Source organism: Carcharodon carcharias, chromosome 10 (genome assembly GCF_017639515.1).
Source record: "Carcharodon carcharias isolate sCarCar2 chromosome 10, sCarCar2.pri, whole genome shotgun sequence".
Classification (NCBI taxonomy): domain Eukaryota; kingdom Metazoa; phylum Chordata; class Chondrichthyes; order Lamniformes; family Lamnidae; genus Carcharodon; species Carcharodon carcharias.
Genome location: NC_054476.1, coordinates 115587944 through 115612421, shown reverse-complemented (window position 1 = coordinate 115612421; position 24478 = coordinate 115587944).

Below are 24478 nucleotides of genomic sequence, written 5' to 3'. Positions count from 1 at the left end.
CCTCAGCCCCTTCTGGGGAGGGCTCACCACAAACACAGGCATGGATGTTTCCCAAACTCAGCTCCATCCCTTCTCATCACATTCCTTTTTTTTGTCTTCATTCAGGGCAAGCTGGCCCACAACAGACGATGTCTCTACTTTCTCACTCCTGACTGTAAACCCAAAGAGGGTCTCTACTCTCTCGCTCTGACCTGCTAGCCCCAGACCAAGGACTTTGACTTTCAATGTTATCCCCATTGCTCTCGTGACTGAACACTACACTGTCTCCCTTCTCAAAGGGGGGGGTGAGTTATGAGTTTCAGTGTGACCCATCCCTCACATGCCACACTAACACACTCTCTCCCCATTCCTATTCTAGAACCTGTGTGCATCCCCTTCTGTTCATACAAGTGGTACCACATTAACCCCCTTCTTTGTCAGTGTTTCAGTTTCCCTTACTGAGCTCCAGCTTCCGACCCCTCGGTCTCCCCGCTACCTGCCATCTTTCCCACTAACCACCACCACCCCCCCCAACTTTTTGCAATGCCTTCCTGCCCATTTGTCCCCAGTGTTTCTTCCCTCTCCCCAACACCTTGCAATCCCTTTCTGCCTTTTGCCTTCCATCATTACCCCTCCCCCCAACTCCTTGCAAAGCCTTCCTGCCCCTTTGCAAGGGGTTGGGGGTGGAGGGGAAACACACGGGGAGGGGGGGAGGGGTGCAATGTCTTCTTGCCCCTTTGCCCCTTGTATGTTTCCCCTCCACCCCTTGCAATGCCTTTCTGCCCTTTTTCCCCGTGTGTCCATTATTCTCCCCCTTCCCCCCTCCAGCCCAGTCAAAATGCTGGTCTCTGTCTGAACGTTCAGCCCTGCATGAGTACTGCTGCACAGCGTTGTCCTTCTGGACTACAGAGGCACCCATCAGGAGCAGACCGATTCTGCACCCTCAGCAGTGTGGGGCATTCTATTGGCATTGTGTGGGGCATTCTATTGGCATTGCAAGGAGACCTGGGCAGTGCTATGGCAGGTGGGTTGCATTCACCACAAAGTTGCGAGCGAAGTGGGGACCAACTTCTGCATGCCACTCTTTTTCAAACAAGATTCAGACCAACGTGATTTCCTGCTGGAGTGACATAAGGTTGGAAGGCGGCATATGATTCTGGCGAGCAGCTAATTTAATGAGCATTCATGAGGCGGTAATGAATACATATGGCGTTCACTCCACTTGTCAGCTGGATACCCAACCTGCCAGCGGGAGAACTGCAAACTGTTTTCATGCCAGCAGGATTCTGATTTTTTGGCTCCTGCTAGATTCTCTGCTGCCGCCCAGCATGAAACCCGCTGTGGGTAAGATGGAAAAATTCGGCCCAAGGTGGCCAATTCTAGAAGGACTGAAATTTGGAGGAAAGTTCTGAATACAAATTCTTAATTTAGTTAAGTAGGAGCTTTTCTAACACTAAGTACTGTTACAGATATATTGGGTAAAGAAGGAAACATGCAATTGGTTTAATCTTTTCTTTAATCTTATATGGTTTTTGGCGCACACTATTAGAGTACAAACCCAAACAGACGGACATGCTCAGTGAAGGATGACTGCAGAGATGCATTTACTTTGATAACTAAGGTTTTACAAAGGAAGTAATTCAATTAATCGCAGTGGGTAAGAAAAACACTTCATCCTGCAACCAATTCAAATTATTTACTGCACGCTTTCCGATGTTATCTCTTACAAACTCCCTTCCCAATTCTTTCATTGAAGATGTACACTTCTCCCCCAACATAACACCCCACCAAGTTCTCCTTGCAACGTACTGTGGAATATAGAGAAAATCTCACAATGGCCCATGTACTTAATCCAAAGACTGATGAAGAGATAAGGAGGTTATGTTGTGATTAGCTGATCAAAGGATATTTTATATTGCTTTTTCCCTTCATCGGTCATGTCCTCATACTTGTCCAAGATAATTTGGGACAGAAAGGACAAGTCCAAACTGTTCTTCTCCAACAGCAGGGTGAAGAGGTACTGGAGCCTTGTTATGTCCCACTCTGGGGTGGGCTGTGCGTGAAGAGAGTCCATGTACAATTTGCATAAATCAATGCTCTTCTCTCATTTTCAGGAGAAGAATGCTCATAATTCTGCACAGCATGTGAGGAATGGTGGTGGCCAGGTGCAGTTAGCCATTCTCAGTCAGTTTGAGCAGAAGGCCTTGGATTTGGAGAGGTGCCATGCACCCAGTTCCACTGGTGTCAATAAGGCTGGGGTGCCACGGCCAGGTATGTATACCCAGCAATGAGGTCAGCATTGTTCTCCCAACAGCCATAGCAGGGCTGGATGTTAAGTGATTTAATTTTGCAACATGGCTTGACCATTGCTTATGGAAGGATGAGCGCATAATGATCCGGTGACAGGGATGCACTTTATAATTGTCTCCACGTTAACTGATCCAACGTCCTATTCTTCCTTTCAGCATCAGTGGAGCAGGGCCGGGAGGAGGAGCAGCAGAGGCCCCCTCTCACATCTGAGGGCCCTGAAGTCTCACCAGCGTCACACCATCTCTGCCAGGCAGGCACCAGCGCAGATACTTATACCTCAGTGGGAGTTAGAACATAGGCTAGTGTCCCAGGGCACAGCGGTGAGGGCACTTCACAGTCACTGGAAGATCTGGCAGAGACAGAGAATGCCCATGGTGCCAGCAGTCAGAGGACTGCAGGGGACCAGGCACAAGCTCAGTCAGTGCCTGATGATGTGCCTCTGGAGTCGTCCGCAATGCAGCAGGGGCAGGGAAGCATCTGGGGAGATACATGAGGTTATGCTTGGTTTGGTCTCTGTGGTGGAGGGGTCTACGCGGACGATTGCTGAAGCAATGAGCCACATGTCCGAGCGCCATGCGTCCTCCATGGAGAGAGTGGCGACACTTGTGCAGAGGCTCCTCCAGGAGACCTGTCAGGGCTTCCTGGGGGTGCGCTCTGACCAGCAAGCCCTCACATTGGCATTGACTTCAGCTGGTCAGTGCCAGCGTGGGAAATGTTGTGGACACTAAGTTTCCCAGCTCGGTGCCCATCCATCCATGGTAAGCAGGGAGGTCTGAAGCGACCTCACATTGACTCAGCAGCTGCCTGTCATCTCTGCGGGCACCTGTCAGGGCACTCTGGAAGAGGGCAGCAACTCCTCCACCCCTCTCCCAGTGACCGTAGCATCCAGTGAGGCTGCGACGACTGGGGAGGTGCCAGCTGTGGAACTGGCAGATCCCTCCCAAGCAGGGCCAGTACAGTCTCCACGGGCTAGAGGACAACTGTCAAGGTCATCGAGGCCAACGGGACAGCAGGCTGTCTCAGATGCCACTCCCAGTTATGGGACAGCACCAAGACTTGGCACCCGGAAATGTAAACATAAGGCACCTTAGGCACACCACAGGTTTATCACTGGTGCTTTTGTGTTGGCCCGAGATGAAGTCTTTACGATTTGCTTTGAATTGGAACACCCTTGTCATTTTGTTTATTAATTTCTTTGCCTATGATTTTAAATTCAGACATGTGACCATGGCTGAGGGTGCCTCTTTTCTTCTGCGTGTGTATGGTTTCAAAAAAACGTTAGGAATGATTTGTGGGACATTCAGCTTTATTAACAAGGCCCTTAGTTACTGTTCCTAACCTGGAAGATTTGGCACTTGGGTATCAAGTATTGAGCCTATAGCCCAGGCTTGTCCTGGAAGTCCATCTTTGGTTGCTAGCTGAAGGTTTGTTGGATTAAAGCCTCCTGGGTGTCCCTGACTCCCTACAGTATGCCCGGGTCAGCTTCTACCCTCTCAGCATTTTCCTGTGCATGCTCATCCTTGGACTCACTGCTGGACTCATCATGTGCAGTCGCAGCCACTGCGTCAACGTCTTCATCGTCCACTGCGTCCCTCCTTTCCAGCTCAGCGTCCAAAGACTATCACCGAGACACGATGTGGGGGGTACTGGAGTGTGCCCCCTGAGCGGTCCAAGCATTGGAAGCGCATCTTGAGAAGACTGATGGTTCTCTCTACCACAGCCCTTGTGGAGGCGTGGCTCCTATTGTACTGCTGCTCAGCTTCTGTTCTTGGATGGTGAAGAGGCATCATGAGCCACCTTCTGAGGGGATAGCCCTTGTCACCCAGCAGCCATCCATCAAGCCGGGCTGGAGCACTGAAGAGACCCGGCACCTGGGAGTGTCTGAGGATGTAAGGATTGTGGGAGCCGCCTGGGTACCTTGCACAGACTTGTAGAATCAGCATCCTGTGATCAAACACTATCTGCACATTCATGGAGTGGAAGACCTTCCTGTTGAGGAAGGCACCAAGCTCACCTGCTGGCACCTTGATGGCCACATGTGTGCAGACTATTGCACCCTGGGGGAAGCCAGCAATCACCACAAAGCTTCTGGTTCACTGTGTCTGGTTTGCCTGGTCCCAACGGAAATGGATGAAGGTCAATACATGCCTAAACAGAGTGTCTGTAACCTGCTTGACACCAGTGTGGACAGCTGATTAGGAGACACCACAAAGATCATCCACCGGCCCCTGGAGGGAGCCAGAAGCATAGAAGTTGAGGGCAGCTGTGACCTTTGGAGCCACTGGCATGGGGTGTCCACCCTCACCCTCTAGCGATCTCAGGCCCAATCATCTGACAGATATAGTTGACTGTCTCCCTTGAAAGATGGAACCTCCATCGGCACTGAAGCTCAGACATAAAAAGGTAGCTGCTTCACTGCTTGTATACCCTGGCAGCAGGATAGTGGCGTCTTCTGTGGCCCCTTCTGCCTTCGTCTACCTCTTGGCCCTGTGCCCCATGTGCCTGAGCCTGTCCTCTCAAAGATGGCTCCCCTGGAGGCTGAATGTGCACTTCTGGCCTCCTCCCCCTTCAAGCCCTTCCCTCCTCAGAGGAGGAGGTGCCTCCAGTGGAGAGTTCAGATCCCATTCCCAGGCTATGGGAAGGCTTCCTGAAACCTGCAGGCCCAGAAAAGATTACTCACTGCAGAGTGCTGACCTGAAGGCTAAGAGTCCAGACAAAGCAGCTGGAATGGGTTTTGAAGTATTGCAGTTCACACAGCAAGTGTTTGAAAAATCAATACTTGAAAGAGCACACTTGCAACCCCAGTGAGCCCTCTTATCCCACCCATGGGATAAGGTTTATACAAATGTGTCCTAACCACCTGCCCGTTGTGCCTGTGCGCCGACCAGACGATTGCAAGGGCTCCGATAAATTGGCGTCAATTGGTGAGTCAAGGGCCTTAAGTGGCCTGTTAATTGATGGCGGGCGCGCAGCAGATATCATTGCGTGCCCGCCCAATGAAATATCGTGATGGCGCATGGTGACGTTGGGACGCTCGCCCGACGTCACCGTGCATTTTTGCGTGGACGTGCGGGGTCCGCACCTACACACCAACGGGAAAATTCTGCCCTACATCTAGTCCATCACAAAGACCACTGCTGCAGACATGCCTGCTTCTACACATTATCCACTGCTGCTGAAACCCTCAGAATTCAGCTCTGTCAGCATCTGACTTAACTTTACAATGCTCTTACTGCCAGGCTACTTTGCAAAAACTACAATTCATCCAGAATTCCACCTGCCAAATCAAATCCCTTGTAAAACTCTGCTCATCTATCAATTTTTCCCTCCTCAACCTCCATTAATTTCCCATCTCCAGTACATCAAATTAAAATCTTCCTCCTTGTTTATAAATAGACCCATGGGCTTACTCTGCCCCTACTTTTACAACATCCTCCACCCCTACAACAGCTGATACCCTCTGATCTTCTGAACATAGTCTTGAAATTACAGACCTTTGCACACACATTGCAGCAGTGCCAACGGTCATCACTCCTGCACCTTGAACTCATCTTCCGAAAGCTCTATGTCTTGTTACTTCTCTCTCCCACTTTCAGAAAACATCTCAAAACCTGCCTCTTTAACTATGCTTTTGGATACCTCCTATCACTGTTCTACCAAACTGCAACTAAGTGGCTGATTGTATAGCAACTTCAGGTGTATCTCCAAACATAGGGCTGATTTTTGCCGTTGGCAAGCAGGGAGTGAGGCCAATGTGCAAAATGATGCAGCACAATGTCAGGGGGAACTCCCGACGTCATCCCACCCCATTTAAATTTTCAGGAAAGCGGGGGCACAGCCAAATCAGCTGTGCGCCTGCTGACCTGTCAATGACCAACTGAGACCATTGACAGGATAATTAAAACAATGAAAGGACCTGCCCGTCCAACCTTAAGGTTGGCGGCCAGGCCAGGAGCCCCAGCAGGCTTCTGAAAAAAACATGAAATCTCATCCACCGGCAGGATGAGGTTGCATGTAGTGTTTAAAAAACTTTAATAAAATTTGAGTGATATTTATGAACATGTCCCATCTCTTGTGACAGTGTCACATGAGGGAGACATGTTAAGGATTTTTTTATTTTTCTATTTTTAATGTTTGTACAAGTGTAAGCGATCTCCCTGAGACAGCACTTAGCCTCAGGGAGAGGTGCGCTCTTTCATGCGCATGCCTGCTTCTCCGGCGGGGATCGGCTCCCCGCCCGCCGGAGGTTGGGTCGGGCCCGCCCGCCTGGTGGGCAGAAAATTCTGCCCATAGTGTGAGTTGTTGCTGTTGCTGATCTATCATGTTATGACAAATGGCAATGGTTTTGATTTTCTGAAGGAATTCATCAAGCCTCCTTACACAGCACCTTCCAACTTGGGACCAACATCATCTAGAAGGACAAGGGCTTCAAATAGATGGGAACAGCACCATTTGGAAGTTCCCCTCTAAGTCACTCACTATCCTGACTTAGAAATATATCGCCGTTCCTTCATTGTCGCTGGGTCAATCTGGAAAAATCTTCCTAATAGCACTGTGGATGTACCTACACCACATGGACTGAAGTGGTTCAGGAAGGCAGCTCACCACCAACTTTTCAAGGGCAACTAGGGGTGAGCAATAAATGCTGGCCTAGCCAGCATCACCATATCCTGTGAATGAATAGGAAAAAGCATTCTAGCAGTGAAGCTGAAACAACATCATGGGATCATTAGGAACAGGAATTGATCATTCAGACATTTTAGCCTGAATCTGCCATTCATTTGATCATGACACATTTGTACCTCAACTCCATTTATCTGCCTATGCTCCCTACCCAGTTTTGGCAGGCAAGATTACAGTTATGGAGCACTGCTAGGCCCAAGTAGTCCAGAATCAGGCATGTGAACACTCAGCTATATTGGTTTTATCTCCATCTATTCTTGTAGCAAGTGGGATGCTATTCAGTGGATCACAGATATTTTCTGCAGAGATTTCGTAAACTAGCAGATGGTGTTAAGTTTCAAAGGTGTTATTCAAAAAACTGAGATGTTCACCCAGTTAAACAGTTACAGGCTTAAAAGAATCTTTAGGAATAGCAACATTTGCAATTTTTCAAAGGGAAACTATAGCACACTAATGAATAAATTGTTATATAAAAGTAACATGGGACCAAAATGTGTGTGGTCTAGCATGTTTAAGATTTATTTGTCCCTCCTGTCCTCTTAGTTTTTATTCCTGACTTAAATGTTGCAATCTTAGATGAAGTCTGGAGAGAGGAAGTAATTGGTGGGTTGACTCAGCACAACAATGGAACAATTGTGAATTTGCTGCAATGTACAACAGTAAACAGAAAAGGGCATGGAGTATTTTCATGCAGGATTTATGGAAAACCCTGATAATAAGCAGGGGACTAAATGGAAAGGCTAGGAGTAATTACACATGTAATCTAATCAAGGGATTTAGATGATGTCATGAGCCACAACAGCAAAACCCAAGTGGTTTATAACGACTGATTGAACCTTCAAGATTAAAATGCTGTGTTGGATGACTCCTTCATGTCAGTTATTGTTTACAACATGTTTCATTTTATGTGGTCATGTTATTCTATTTTTGGTCCATTTTTTGTGCCAGAAGTTTTCCTCAAAAGCTCTCAAAGTCCTTGCCATGTATTGACATTCACACTGGAAGATAAACAATTGAAATATCTTTACTGCAGGTTTATTGAGAAATAATAGGCAGTTTAATTATAAGAAATTCTGTGACTGGTGTACTTAATAGATATTTATATTTAACAATACCCTTTTCATCAACATGTCAAGGCACTGGCAAACTTTTGTGAAGGTCCTTTCAAATATCAAAGACATAAATAGCAAGATATAGCCAGCAAAAGAAAGCTCAAAAAAATGAAAACTGCAAAGTATAACGGGTGCTCAGGCATAAGCTCTCCTGGTGATACAATCATAACTCTTAATTACAGTCATGTAGATCACTCCCATGTATTCTCAATTCTACATTCACTTCCTGTACTGAGACAGAGGTAGCTCTGCAATGTGTCTTTGTGCTCTATTTGAGCCTCATTAATTTATAAATGTTCCCTTGCATGTTACATGGACCCCAATATTCTACAATGTACTTTAGTTTCCTGTACATGGCAATATTTTAATGTATATGTTTTAAATAAATCTTAATCTGCTTAGCCCAGAACTCCGAAAATTGAGTCACACCCTGTGGAGTTGCCAAAACTGGAACAATCTGCAAAGATCTGCAGTTTTTATTTCACTTGTGAAGCAAATATCTAACTGCACTGCTTTGCAACATTGCATTGATGAATCAAGTTAAATGCAAACGAATTTGGATGACATGTGGGTCAACATGACTGCAAATAACTCAGATCGATCAATGCGATCAGTAACGTCTAAAACCAATCTATTCCGTGCCTTGGGATGCTGTGAGCATAGCAGCAGGGTAGGAAAAGAAAGCTTGTAATAAATGACCTGCTGATTTGGTTCTGGTTCATACATTTCATGCTGGGCATTAAAGGTTTAGACTTTATTTTTTTAACTCTTAAAATATAATTAATAGATCTCTTGTTTTTGTTATTTTAATCCGTAAACTTTCAAGAAGTCCCAAATAATTCAGCCCTGAGCCAATCATTTTTGTCCAAAGTTTTCAGCTCACACACTGACATTGAAATAGTTCATATTACAAAAATAAAGACATTTGAATGTCAAGGCTAACTTTACTACTGCATTATTTACTTAGTATTCCTAAAATGCACACCAAGGACAGGAGAAAAGATTTGGAGAAATTTTTTTATGCAAAAGGTCATTATAGCTTTGTCACAGAGAGTGGTTGAAGAAGGGTCCAATGCATCTTTTAAGGAAAAATTGGTTACTATTTGAAGCCAACGTCAATGCAGGTCAATAGAGAGAACATGGAGCAGGGAGACTGTACTGGCAGAGTGCTAGCAATGACAAGATGGCTGGGATGTTATCAGCCCTCTAGAGAGGCTGGGAGATGAGAGGGCTGATAAAATGGTGGGCAGAGCATCAGGTGGGAAGCCTGATATCTTCCCCCCACCACAGGATATTCCTGAAGATGGGCAACCAATTAATCCAAAGAACTTGCCTATTAACAGCTATTTACACACCTACCAGCATTTTTCCAACATCAGTGTGGGGAGACTGTCAGGTACATCAAGGCTTCCCAGCGGGGCCTTGCTTCCCAGAGGTTCCACGTCTCACGGAGGGACACCGCAGCCGCCCCCGCATCCTCTGCTGTCACTGGAGGGGTCACATCCTCTGTTCGTTGGGGCCTCTCTGCCTGGCCCCAGTGCATTAAAAAAATTTCTTCCCCTCCCTGCAGACTTTCGAGGCATCCTCGCCTCCTTCCTGCATCCTCAAATCTACTATTGACACTGTTGAGGCTGCCAGCCATTTGATTGGGCTAACAGCCATCCTTAATTGGACAGTGGCCCTGATAATGGCCTCTAAGTTGGCTGCTGCTGGTAAAATTCCCCTCCATGGTCCTGCCATTTGATCACGTGGGCTTGAGTCCCCAAGGTGGGACCCACAGCGTGCTGGTAAAATTCCAGCCGATGGCCCAAATGGCCTCCCGTGCTGTAAATCTGGTTCACTGGCATCAGAAAACATTTTTACTTTACACACTTTAATTCTGTTTTGTTCTATTTTCTCTTTCCACTTCAAATGTACTTACTTCCTGTACAATACCAAATTTACTAACTCCAAGCTTTAAAAATCATAATAGGATATAACATACTTTTATTTATGTGTTTGTCATCACTTCTTAGCTTGGAGCGTGCATTTTATAAGTGGAAGCAGCATGCGTAAAACTGACCTGCAATTAGCTAGGAAACTCCCTGCAAAGATGGGTTTGATACCCAAGCGGGATCTGGAGTGCTAATGAATGGAGTGGTGACATTGGAGACACAACCAGATCAATCTCTAACTTGACTTTCGATTATCAAATATATAAAAGGTTAGTGCTGTCATCACCCTGCTGGGATGACATCATGTGTTGTGTTAGTTCCATGTTTGAACCTTAGCTGCTATAAGGCTAAATATTTTGGAAAATATGAAAAATATGACTGTGTTAACAATTGAATCAAGTTGTGAGAATCCCTGAATCGACATTACAAAAACAAATTACCTGGTCATTACCATACTGCTGTTTGTGGAAGCTTGCTTTGCCTGAATTGGCTGCTGTGCTTCCCAATGGTGACTGCACTTTGAAAGTAGTTAACTGGCTGTAAAGCACTTTGGGACATTCCGAGGTCATGAAAGGCCCTGTATAAATGCAGCTTCTTTGCCAAGGATTAATTGATTATTCTATGCTTGCAGCTTCATTCCCTAAGAAACCTTTACATTGAATGTACCAAGCCCTTGGCAGCACATACATCCCTGGAAAAATCCCTCACTCAAGCTGAGGCACTGTACTCTCTTCGCTGCCCTGGACCTTTCAAACACAATCTTTTTCTGTAAATAAAAGATTGTTCTGAAAAGATAATAGTTTGTAAAATATAATGGAGCAAATTAAGGATCATACAATGTAAGTACTTTTGCTTTGCAGTTTGCACTACCTTGAAATCAGTTTGGGCTGCCATATCCCAGAATAAAACCCGCTGAAGTCTGCACAATCACTAGTCGATCGATCACTTGCAATACTTTTTTTTCAAATTCAAATATTGTTCATGGCATGTGAAAGATCTTGCAGGGAATAGAGCGCAAGGAACAGCTAGACATGATGTAATCCCTATTAGTAATGAATGCAGTTTGGCAGAGAGGGGAGTAGAGGGGAGGGGGGTTACATTTTGACAGCTGAAAAGGGACATTTGGCATCCGAGAAAAAGCCGGAACTACTCCTTGAAATACTAGGACACAATGAAACCTGCAGCCATTACATAAACATTGCACTGTGTCACTGAAACCATAAATAAAACACATCTAATATAAAAATGCTCTTTGTAGAGGTTACTAAGCAATTACCTTTTCACCATAAATATATTCTATTCATTCACATGAGGAGGTTGTTCTGCAAGCTCCATCATTGAATAGAAAATGTTTCTATGATTCAAAATAGTTACTTCAAATAGAATAGTTTAAAAAATATACACACGACTGATGGTAAATTATTGAAGGAGGTGTTCAAAATCCAGTTACCTCTGGCAGCATTGCACCCACCTGATTAGAAAAATCTCAAACTATAGATTTGCATCATGTAGTGTCAATTAGTATATTCCTTTATCATAGGGTTCAAACATACCACAGTCTAATCAACAAGGTCTAAGCAAGAATCATGTTACTGCATTTATCAGTTAATTTGTTTCCTATATCAAATATCAGTTCTGCATCTAGTGCACTACAAGTGCAAAGCACTCCACTCAATGGTGATATTGCAGTTCGAGTCTGGAATGATCACTTAACACTATTAACTGGCTTGAATACTAAACTACAGTCACACAAAAGGTCTAAGTACCGTCACCTCTGAGGAGCCCTGAAGTCAAAATTTATTGTCTAAACAATAGAGATTTATATATATTTATGAAGCAGCGACATTCGTTCTTGCTTTTTTATATAAATGGGGATGGGCAGGAGTTGCGTGGCTTATGAATTACATGATCCTGTAAAGCAGTTCTGTAAACTTCATACTGTTTCCAAAATACATCTATAAAAGAAAAGGTCATCATGCAAAGAATTATCCTGGAAGGAAGAGAAAGGCTCAGTGGATGTTTTCCTTTCATGGGCAAACAGTACGAGGAGGGGCTGACAGGGTAATTAATAGTCGATCTTACAGTACAAATAAAAAGCTTGAAAACTGAAAGTTGTATTTGACCACCACCAAGTATCGAGCTTTCAGTGGGCATAGAGGTTCCTTCACTTCTTCCCTGGCAGTCTGATGGTTGGACCATTTATTTCACAATTATAGTGAAACAAAAGCAGCTAAGTTACTCGCTACTTGGTAGCAGCCCAAAATCTTCAAAAAAACTTTGTCTGTTTATGTTTTTATTTCATTTATTAATTCTTTACAATTCTATTGCTGTCTGTCTTGCATGTTATTCTTGCACAATCGTTGAAAGAAAAATATGTCACACAAACTGCAACCTACTTCTAAAACCTTGTGGTGCATTTCACATCTGTGTATTGAAGCTAACTGTAGTTGCAAAAATATATCAGGCTGCAGCTGCTGTAAAAGCAGTCTGCTTAGTAAGATGGCAGGTAATAGACCGCTATGATTTTAGAATAAACAAAATCATGTACACAGTTGTGGCATCTTCATAAGATGTTCGTCACATGATGTTTAGCAGTCAGCTGTGGCTCAGTAAGTAACACTCTTCCCTTATTTAGAAGGTTGTGGGCTCAATCTCCATTTCAGAAACTTCAGAACACAACTTAGGCTGATAGTGCAGCATCCTCCCAGTACCACACTGACCTGTCGATGGTGCCGTTTTTTGCTTGAAATGTTGAACTGTGGCCCAGTCAACCCTGCAACCTATAGTTATGCTATCATTTCTCCTCCAGGTATTTATCCAATTGCATATAAGAGTTATGATAGAATCATTCTTTCAGATAGTTCATTCTAGATTATAGAAACTTGCTGTATTAAAAAAAACTCACTCCATCTCTGGGTCTTTTGCAAATTACTTTAATTCTGCATCAACTAGTTACCGACTCTTCTACCAACAGAAACAGTCTTTTTTAGTCTATCAAGACCCTTCATAATCTTAAACATCTCTGTCAAATCTCATTTTAACTTTCTCTGCTCCAAAAGAGAGCAATTCCAGCTTCTCCAGCCTCACCACATAACCAAAGTCCCTCTTCCCTGGTAACATTCTTTTTGCACCTTCTCCAGGCTTTGATTCCCAGGATTGGACATAATTCTCCAACTGAGGCCTAATTTATCAACGGTTCAGCATAACTTCCCTGATATTTATTTATGGCTCTGATATTTACGGAGAGGTGGTGAGAGAGTCGTGGAGTGTGTTTGCAGGAGGTCAAGAGTGGGGAGGGGCTGGGTGGTCGGTAGATTCACCCAGAAATGCCAGGAATCTGAATATCCTGCCGAATTTAATAGCAGGGATTCCATCAATTTCTTTCACCGTATCCTACCTGGTAACCAATCAGATTGAAGGTTGGGTGGTTGCCAGGTGGGAAAACCAGCAGTAGAAAGCTGCAGCTGGGGGCTGTTGAGGACATATTTGGATGTCCACATGTAGCAACAGGAGCAGGAACCGAGGCTCATTACTTACCCGCTCCTAACCCAGAGGGTTGATGCTAATTTTAGTACCCCTGCCAATGCTCCGACTCTGATCAGCTGACTCAGTAATGGCAGGTGGTCAGAGATGGCAACTTCCTGGAGTGAATGGCTCCACTGTTCATCAGATAAATTTGGCAAGTCATCTGACCAGCCAGTGTGTATCTTAATTTGAACTAACATTGTGAAAACACTCTGCCACATCGCACATAAGCTTACCACAGTTACTAACAAAGCTACACAAGAGCAAAGGAAGTCAGGTATACAGGAGCCCATAATCTAAGGTGGTAAGGATAAGCCCAGCAATTACAGACCAGTCAGTTTAACTTCAGTGGTGGGCAAGGCTTTAGAAACAATTATTCGGAATAGAATTAATAGTCACATGGAAAAATATGGGTTGATAAGCAAGAGCCAACATGGATTTCTATAGGGGAAACCATGTTTAACTAACTTGCTGGACTTTTTTGAAGATCTAAAAGAAAAGGTTGATGAGGGTAACGTTGATGTGGTGTACATGGACTTTCAAAAGGCATTTGACACAGTGCCACACAACAGACTTGTGAGAAAAGTTATTGCTCATGGAAGAAAAGGGACAGTAGCAACGGGGATACAAAATCGGCTGAAAAATAGGAAGCAGAGAGTCAACGGATATTTTTCAAGCTGGAGGAAAGTTTGTAGTGGAGTTCCCCAGGGGTTGGTATTGGGATCCTTGTTTTTCCTGATATATACTAATGATCTAGATCTTGATGTGCAGGGGAATATTTCAAAGTTTGAGGATGATATGAAGCTTGGGAGTGTTGTGAACTGTGAAGAGGACAATGTGGAACTTCAAGAGGATGTAGACAAGTTGGTGGAGTGGGCAGATGGGTGGCAGATAAAGTTCAATGCGGAGAAGTGTGAGGTGATTCATTTTGGTAGGAAGAACATGGACAGATAATATGAAAAAAGGTTGAAATTTTGAAGTGGGTGCAGGAGCAGAAAGACCTGGGTGTATAAGTGCATAGATCATTGAAGGTGGCAGGACAGGTGAAGAGAGCAGATAATAAAGCTTATAGTATCCTGGGCTTTATTAGTAGGGGCATAGAGTACAAGAGCAGGGAGGTTATGCTAAATTTATATAAGGCACTTGTTAGACCTCAGCTGGAATACTGTGTACTGTTCTGGGCATCATATTATAGGAATGATGTGAACATATTGGAGAGAGTACAGAAGAGGTTTGCAAGAATGGCTCCAGAGATGAGAAACTTCATCTATGAGGATAGATTGGAGAGGTTGGGACTGTCCTCCTTGGAGAGAAGGCGGCTGAGAGGAGATTTTATAGGTCAAGAACTAGAGGACACAGATTTAAAGTGATTTGCAAAAGAAGCAAGTGTGATGTGAGAAAAAACTTTTTCACACAACAAGTGGTTCAGGCCTGGAATGCACTGCCTGCAAGTGTGCTGGAGGCAGGTTCAATTGAGGCATTCAAAAGGACATTAGATAATTATTTGAATAGAAACAATGTGCAAGGGTGTGGGTAAAGGCAGGGCAATGGCACTAGGGCATAATGCTCATTTGGAGAGCCGGTGCAGACATGATGAGCCAAATAGCCTCCTTCTATGCTGTTAAGATTCTGTGATCGACCTCATAAGGTACAATCATACAACATAAAAGTAGGCCATTCAGCTCATCATGTTTGTGCTTGTTCTTTGAAAAAGTCATCCAATTCATCCCACTCCCCTACTTTTACCCCATATCCCAGGGCTGAACCAAACCTGGACCCAAAGAGAAGGCAAGAGCTCACAGTGCCGTATCATTGTTGATGCCGAGGGAGGTCCCAGTCACAAGAACTAATGGGTCACCAGGTCCTTGAGTAACTCGGCCCCAGCTGTTTAATGTGGCATATACTATTTTTCTGAGTCAATTCTCCTTTGTGATTTGCGTCCATTTCTAATATAACATTAGTTTTCATTTTGTTTCTCCCTCATTCTGGACAACTTGGCAACTTGCAGAATAAAGGATGCCTCCAGATCAGGCAGGTACTAGAAGCACATCTTCAACATACCATTGGCCGGTTCAATCATATATCTCTTGACAAGATGGCATTCATGGAAATGCTGTTGAGCTTCAGAGTTGGGGTTTCTGACAGGTGTAATGAGCCAAGTTTGCAGTGAGAATCTCAATCCAAACTGCCACTACTTAAGTCTGTTTGCAGGTCAGAAGACATCAGGGAGCTTGGACTGCTGCTGGATGAAAGCATTATAGAATGGAAGCTCACTGGTTAATTTGGAGCTCTTTGGGTTGCCACAGTTGATGATGCCCTACACCTGTGGGAAGCCAGAACTGCAAACTCAACCTCATCATTCTGATTCGTGTCATTGCAGGCAAAGTTGGCATAATTTTTAACTGGCAAACAAGCCATCAGTCACTTATTTTATGAATTTTTGGGCCATTGGCTGGAAGATGCTTGAAAAATCTCCAGCAGAGCCCTAAACGATCTGGAGGATAAAAAGTTGAGGGTGGTAGTTACTTTGACAGCCACTGGTAAAGCATGGCTACCAGGTTCAATAGGGAGCTGGGTCTCTTCTAGGAGGCTGCAGATATCTGCCATTACCTAGCACAGCAACCAGAACCTCCTGAGACACAGCTGCTCAGACATGGCAAAGAAATTCAGCCTCTACCTGTAGATCCTGTTTTGCGAGTAGTGCCTCCCGTGAGCGATACCCCTCTGCTGGTTCCATCCCTGCTGCTACCCTCTCTGCTGGTCTGCTGCTGGTACTGGTACAGCTGCTGGTCACTATACTCCTTATCTGAAATCTATTCCAAGGCAGCCAAAACACCTGGCATGATGATCTGAGAAAACTTGTTAAGTGCTGTGTTTATTATAGTTTAATCCTTACGGTCCATTGGACGTAGTCTTAAAGTTGAATAAACCATGAATATAATTATTTTGATATCAACAGAAGTTTATAATCATTAGATTATGTGAAGCTGGGCTTACTATTGGAGCTTGGATTATTTGACTCTTGAGAGAGGCACATAAAATCTTAACACTGCAATGAGTTTGTATTATTTATCTGATTGTTTAATGTGCTCGTACCTACATGAGCAATTGCATCACTTTGTATTAAATCAAGGGTCACTCATTTATGTTATTTCAACCTATATACAGTGTTCCCTGTTCTTTCTTTTGTTTTAGGCAAATACAACACTTCATCACCCCTACCCACTCTGCAGTGTGGGTGCAACAGATTGATCTTTTCAACTACTGCCATCTTCTGGCCTTGCTTACACTGGCGAATTAGAAAGCCTAGGAAAGCCGCCAACCTGGTGCTAAACTCAAAAATGAGTCGAAATATTGCTCTAATTGAGCGATTAATAGATATTAATTGGCAGCATGTTTGTTCTGAACAATGTCAATTTTCTCAGATTATGCCCCATCCCAATCCCCACACAAAGCCCACACACTCAACCAAGTTAAAACTCTTTCCAGGGCTCAGATTTTGCTTGAAAAAAGAGCAGCACTTGAACAATGTGCAAATAAAGCACAAATTAACCAGTAAATTGTAGTGCAGAAGAGAAGGCTCGTGAATTGTGAATTGCCACAAGTTGCTGACCAATTTGTGTCGCTCCATCATTAGTGGAAATAGTATCTTGTGCTTAACCTCCCTGTGAATTTCATGAAGTTGCTGCATTCGCACATTAATTGCTGCTTAAACGTGCCACAGTATAGTAATTAACAGCACAACTACCCATGATAATTTTTAATGATCTACTTTTCTTGCCCAGAAAATAAACAATTATAAACGTAGTGTCTCATTCCTTCATATTATGAACAGTTTTAGGAGATTTCAAAAATGTAAAATTTTAAATTTAATTATTTTCTTACTTTTCCTTTGTCTCTTTTATCTTTCTCTCCCTCTCTTAATCCAAGCATCCTACCCTCTCTTTATTTCTCTTCCCGTACCTGATTTGCCACTGAATTCACCCCCTTTAATTCATCATCTTTCCCTATTTATTTCATAATCTTTAAATCTCACTGGTTAAGGCTACCACCTAATTGTTTACCTGTTGCCTTCGCTGTGATGCACTGTAATCGGCTCATATTTTGGAGGCAAAAAGCCTTAAAACTTAAACAGCCACACTCCAGCAAAATTTTGCCCATTATCATTCTGCCCAGTGAAAAGGTTAAAATAAATAGAACATAAATGCCGCTACTTAATAGAAATACATCTCTAAATGCTAAAACTGGAAAGGAATATCCCAACATCACAGCATAAACCCTTTAAATGCCATCATCTCCTCAGATACGTCAACAATCGATCATCAAAGAACATGTTTTGGAAGTGCAATTAACAAGACAGTAATGGTGCATTCGAGTGACAGCTAGGCAATGAACAGCTTTTAAATATGATATCAAGGACCTACTGTATATAGTATCATAACATGTTATTAGAGGAATGCACATACTTCAAATATCCTATTCAGTAACAATATAATTCTAGGTATTAGCTGTAGGATGCCAGTGGTAACTGAACTAAATAATGCCTATATTCGAATTGACGTAGAAATAATTGAAGCTTTTCAGTTGTACAATGAAAGCGTCAAACCAACTGAGCATTTCTCTTTCTCTACATTTGTCTTCCTTCCTCTCCTACCCTGAAAGTACTAATTCTGTCACTAAGCCCTGGTTCCATTGGCGGTTTTCTCCACTATCTCTCCTAATGGGTACTCCTATACAAGTCTTCGTAGTTGGTTATTCCACTGTGTGGGATATCACTTCCTGATTCAGTCATTGCATAGTGCACACTCATCTTCCTCTTTCCCAATAGATATGCTGCATAGCAATTGGGCATTGGGAACTTGGTACAATTTACCCCTAGGTCAGAAGCCTTCCAGTTAGCTATAATATCTTTATAGCCAAGGTAAGCTAGCTGGGGTCCCTGACCTCTGTGAAGCTGTACTCAGAAAGAAAGAAATACCTTATGGAGGGCAAGGAAGAAAACCGGAAGGACTAAAAAAAAAATGTCAGTTTGCACTGGGATTTAAGATCTTTCGAGAAACAGCATGAATCACACCATGTCCTGCTAACTAAAGTCAAGTAGTATGACTAGTCTTTTCATTAATTACACATTTAAACAGCTCCAATCAGTTCAATGTTGCTGTGCTGACCATGTGTTTGTTGGCATTCTGGGTTCCCAGTATATCCTTTTCCTGAAATGAACTGTGGACACACAAAGTCATTGAGCGGCAGTAACTGAGCTGCAAAGTGTGTTGTATTACCAATTCGGACCGATAGCAAAGTATTGCAAGTAGCACCAGTTTCCAGTGATATCAAGGGACAGAAAGCTTAACTAGATGGTGAACAGAAGCCAAATATTGAGGAACATCCTTTATTAAATTAGTCTATAATTCTTGTTTTGTTCACATAAACCTTTTTGCTATTTTTCTCTTCATCCTGGGCAGAATTTTACATCTCGATGGGGCGGGGCCATAAAACGGGGCGAGTCATTCAGAAGTCTATTAACTTTGGCTGGTCTGTAAAATCCTGCCAGCGTAAAACTCTGTCCCTTGCATTTGGGGTACATAGAATTGTGGGCTCATATGATTCTGAGGTTATTTTTCTACCAAAGCAGAAATTCAATTATGCAATGACCAGGCACTAACTACAAATAGTATTCATGTCAAGACCCGCTGAAGGAAGTGATGTCATGCTAACTCAGGAAGCTTAATAAGGGAAGTTGAGGAGAATTTCTTTTTGGCAGCGAATTGCGGTGGAATGGAATTGGATATATTCTTGAAAAGGGGAATTTTTCAGGGCTTTATGGAGAAAGAGAAAGAGCGGGGAATGGGGAAAATTAGACAGCTCTTTCAAAGAGCCAGTACAGACATGATGAGCAGAATAGCCTCCTTCTATGCCGTTATGATTTCATGAATATTCCAGTTTGCACTAATATAAAACTGTTTCAATTCAAACTCTCTGCTATAATCTGGGCAAGGGACCACACAAACTACACTTAAGGAGCAGATGTAATACCAGTTCCGGTGGACCCTCTGGTTGCTTCGTAACTTTCCTTTCAGTTTTACTTGCACATTAACCATCAATTTTCTGCTAATGTTAAAAGGTAAATGGCACCTGAATATTGGTAGCATAGTTGGCAAGTCCAGGGTATAAGATACCTTAAATAAGTTTTTTATTGGCCTGAAATTTCCAGCCCTGTAGGTGTTGGGCATCATGGCGGGTGGGGAGGGGATGAACCAATTATGGCAACAAGGTCAGAAATCGGTTTCATGCTGGCGTGAAAGCACAATGGGATCATCCCTTGCTGTCTGTCACATCCCGCTGGAGGATGGCATGAACCCAGTTTGCATCCTGCTAATGGGATGCAAAGTAAGGCCAGACTGGAATCCTCCCCTCACACCCAATTTACCGCTATGCCAGCGGGAAAACATGCTGACCCTAAATGCATCTGGACAAGTGTCATGTGGAGAAGTCAGGACTTACCAATAGGGCTTTGCTCAGATCGCGGACATCCAAGGAGATGCTGGACCCCTACAGCTACCGGACCCTGGAGGAACATATGCATCACATGCTGGATGGATTCTCATGAACATGACTCTGCCACGAAGCAGCTCTAGGAAGGTGGGAGGTCTCAGTTGTCTTGGGTCTGCTTTGGAACATCACATTCTTGGCTACGGGCTGCTTAGGATGATCACTGAGAATTGGGGAAGTGGGGGAGAGGAAGGTCCAGCTGAGAGTGGGAGAGGACGGTGTACCGGGGCGGGGGGAATCAAGGGTGTGTGTTGGGGGGGGGGCAAGGTGTCAAGGGGTGGTAAGGTTGGGAGGAGAGGAGACAAGGTTGTTGGGGGGGTGAGGTTGGGACGGGCGGGGGGGGGGGGGGGATTATGTGGGAGGAGGGTGTAACAGGAGAGAATGCAGCAAATGGGGAGGTAGATGTAAGGGGGGAGGTGTAAGGGAAGGGGTTTGGTGTGTGCTGGAGTTCGGAGGGAGCGTAGAGGTCCAGGGGGAGGAAGGAGTCCAGGGGGAGGAGGAAGTAAGGGTGCAGGAGAGAGTAGTGGGGGTGTGGAATGTCCAGGTGAACGTGCAAAGGGTCTACAGAGTCATGGACTGCCTCTTGGGGAGTGAACTGAGGGTAGGCATGGTAGGAGGGAATGGTGAGAATGAGAGGGGGCAGAAGGAGCCAGAAGGGTGGAGGGTGAGGGTACGACCATAGCGGTACAAGGGACGGCGAGGATAGCTGTTGTGGACTTGGAGGCAGACATGGACCCCGGGGGATAGGAGGGAGGAGGTCGGGGAGGTCAATGTGCATGGGGGTGGGATTCTCAGGAAGGTAGGGAATGTGCATATTCATCTGGACATCCTGGAAACAAAAGAGTTCAGGTTGGCAAGTGACAGTAGGGAGGTGGAAGGTGATGCCAACAGTGATGGGGGAAAAGACATGGGTGAATGGGGGAGGGGAAAGGATGGGAAGCTGATCAGAAACTTGACCACTACCTTGGCTGTCAAAATCGAAAGTGAGCAGAGCCTCGTGTGGTACGGGCACAGGTGCTGCATGGGAGTATGATGAGTGGGTGGGCAGAGATGCAGGTCAGCTCAGATGGACAATTGAAAGTGAATCCCAGTAGGCAGCATTGAAAATGCTCAGGGCAGTGAGATGAGTGTGATGGAAGAAGACTCTGTGTACTAGGGAAAGTGCTCACACAAGGCTCTGAAAGGCCCTGCTACACACACAAACACCTCCATCCTTAATCCAGTTGCGTGCAACTGAACTGCTAGTGGGTGCGGGATGCAGGGGAGCACTCATGAATCCTGTAAATGAAGCTAAAAGACAAAGTTACACATTATTCAGTGAAAGTGAATACATTTTCAGATTATAAAGTGACAAAATGTGTTCATCCATCCAACCACGTGAGATCAGAGTTTCTTAACTTTTCTAGGCTTACCACTCCTTCCAGGTGCTGACCTGAGATCTGCAGCAGGGGTGAAGGCAGTCTATGCAATGATTGGTCCTGTTGCCTCTGATGACTTTGGTGTGCATCCTCTGGAGAGCCGAGGCTGTGAGGGTCCAGGCTTGCTTTGGCTGTCCTTCTGTGAGCAGCTGCTCCCTCTGCAGTGACAGAGGATGAGGTTCGGGGGGGGTGGTAACAGACAAAGGGGACTCGAAGGTGAACAGCCTCTGAGATTCCTGAGTAGGTGATCAGGGGGTGTCCAGCTGCTGCTCCTCCTCTCTTCAGGTGCCTGAGGGACCCAGCCTGACTCCTTGAGGGGAAGAAGCACCTGGAGGGATGTCAAGGTGCCCCAGTTCTCTCTCGCACTGCCACTGTAGGAACTCGCCCATGGCTACCATGATAGAATGCAGGTCAGTGCGCATCTCCGCGGTCTGTTGGACCAGGGTCTCCGTGACATCCGCCATCCTTCCCATGGAGACCTCCATGCACACACATGTGGGCACCACTTCATCAGGGAGCAGGTGGACGCACTCCTCTGATTCATGTGACACTCTGTTGAGAGCTTTCAACAGCTGTGTGTGATGTTCCCCTGCCTTCTGCTGACTCTCCAGGAAGAGTTGGAAGGCCAAATCCAGAGGCTCATCATCTAACTCAGACCTCACAGATGCCTCTTCCCCAGACGTTCTTCCAGTGCCAGGGAGCTCAGCTGAACCCGCTTCTGCCTGCTGCAGACACGTGTCCATGCGGTGACCACCAGATTGTGAACCCCAGGCTGCTCTATATCGAGGTGCCACTGAGGTGTGTGACTCTGCGCTGGTGGAGGGTGTGGGTAAGCGCTGTGATGGTCTTCCATGCTGCTTATTTCCAGCTCTTCAATGGAGGAGGAGTCCTCTTAGCTGAAGGTGAGGACCTGGACAGAGCTGAGGGACTAGCTGGCTGAGGTTGTCGGCCGCTTGGCAGAGCTCCCTGTGAACCAAAGTAGAGATAATTAGTGCATGGCAGCAGAGTCAAAAGCAGGAGAGAGGGCATTCACAGTTGTGTTGAGAGGGCGATGATGTGGTACAGGATCTTCACACGGGTGTTCACCATCGTCGCTGCAGGCACGGTCCACAGCACAATGGCACATTCCTTAAAGTGAATGAGGGGCCTAATGTGGGCCACTCCACCCCCAGTCTGGGATCTCTCCTTGCTGTTGAACCAGCTTCGCCTGCATAAAAATGGATGGAGAGAGTGCGAGCAGAACACATGGCACTGTGTGGCATGTTTGTGTGGTCAGCGGAGCCATGGACGGGATGAGGACGTGAGCTCCAGAGGGTATGTGCCTGATGGAGATGTGAGAGTGTGTGAGAGAGTTAGCAGTGTTGTCCCTTGAGGTGTGAGATCCCTGTGGATGTGTGATGGGTTTGGGAGTGAGTGTTGAGAGTGATGAGCTGGTTGACTTACCCTGGCAGAATGGATGTGGCATTCATCCTCTTCCTGCACTGGATGACTGACCTCCTTTGTGCTTTGGTGGCACTGACTGCCACTGCCACTGCCTCCCGGACCAGATTGGTGACACTGGTGGAGCTCCTACTGCCAGAGTAGGGGTAGAGGACATCGCAGTGACCTTCCACTGTGTCCCAGAGAGCTGTCGCTAAATTTGGGGCCTGCCGTCCTCTTTGCTTTCGGGGCCATCTGTCACCTGGAACAGTCCTGGCCTGAGGACACGACGTGGGCCTGTGCTCTGGTGCACTTTAAATATGGCTTCCGGAGTGAGAAAGGCTGAGGTCACAACAGGGCGGGCAAATCGAGCCTGCCCACCAGCGATCCACCGTGTTTTCTGTGAATGCATTATTAATGAGGCGGGACACGCCGGGAACAGGACAATAGGGTGCAAAAACCCACCATTGCTGCCTGCAGGTAAAACGTCCTTTATCCTGCCCATTACCACACTTAGTGCAAATCTGGGATGATTCTGCCCTTTTCAGTGTCCTGAGAATGTGCATGAAAAATTACAGAAAAATAATACACAACTGCAAAATCTTAAGAAAACTGTACCCTACTTCAGAGATAAGTGTATTGTCTTCAATGATTAATATATTTTATGTTAAATGCTTTCCATCTGGAGAATGCAGTGCTCCTGTCAGCATTGTGAGCTGCCACTTCCACTGTACCAATATGTCAATTGTTCAGAAGTCAAGTCCTAAATAATTTTGGTCATAATCAATAACGTGTTTCATTATGTAGTATGTCATGCAGTCTACAGCAGTGAAATCAATACTGTGTTACACAATGTATTTTAACTCCATGCATAAACGTAGCCCAAATGATTTGGAAATCATCCTCCAATATATCAGATTTGCCTACCTTGACATTACATAGAAATACGCAAAATTTACAGCATAGAAGTAGGCCGTTCGGCCCACCTATTCTTTGTAAGCGTTTATGGTCCTCAGGAGTCTCCTCCCACTGTACTTCATCTCACCCTATTAGAATATCCTTCTTTTCCTTTCTCCCATATGTACTTACCTAGATTCACCCGAAAAGCATCTATTTCTTCGCAGAGAGTGCTTTCATTGTTTGATAAGTGATTGCCAACTTCTTGTAAGTTACTTCACTTGTCTTGTACATCCCTCAGCTACAGCTGTACTTCTCTGTGACAACCTTCACCACAGCATAGGAGCAGCTTCTACACCTCTGATGAGGAACCAAGAGAGCAGCAATAACACCAATAAAAACAACAGCAGAAACAACATCAGTAACAGCAGGTTTCACTTCTTTCTTTATTCATTCATAGGATGTGGGCATCACTAGCAAGGCCAGCATTTATTCTCCATTGCTAACTGCCCTCGAAAAGGTAGTGGTGAGCTGCTTTCTCAAACTGTTGCCATTGATGTGATGCAGTACTCCTACAGTGTACAGTGGGAAAGGAGCTCCAGGAATTTGACCCGGTGACAGTGAAGAAACTGTATATATATTTACAAGTCAA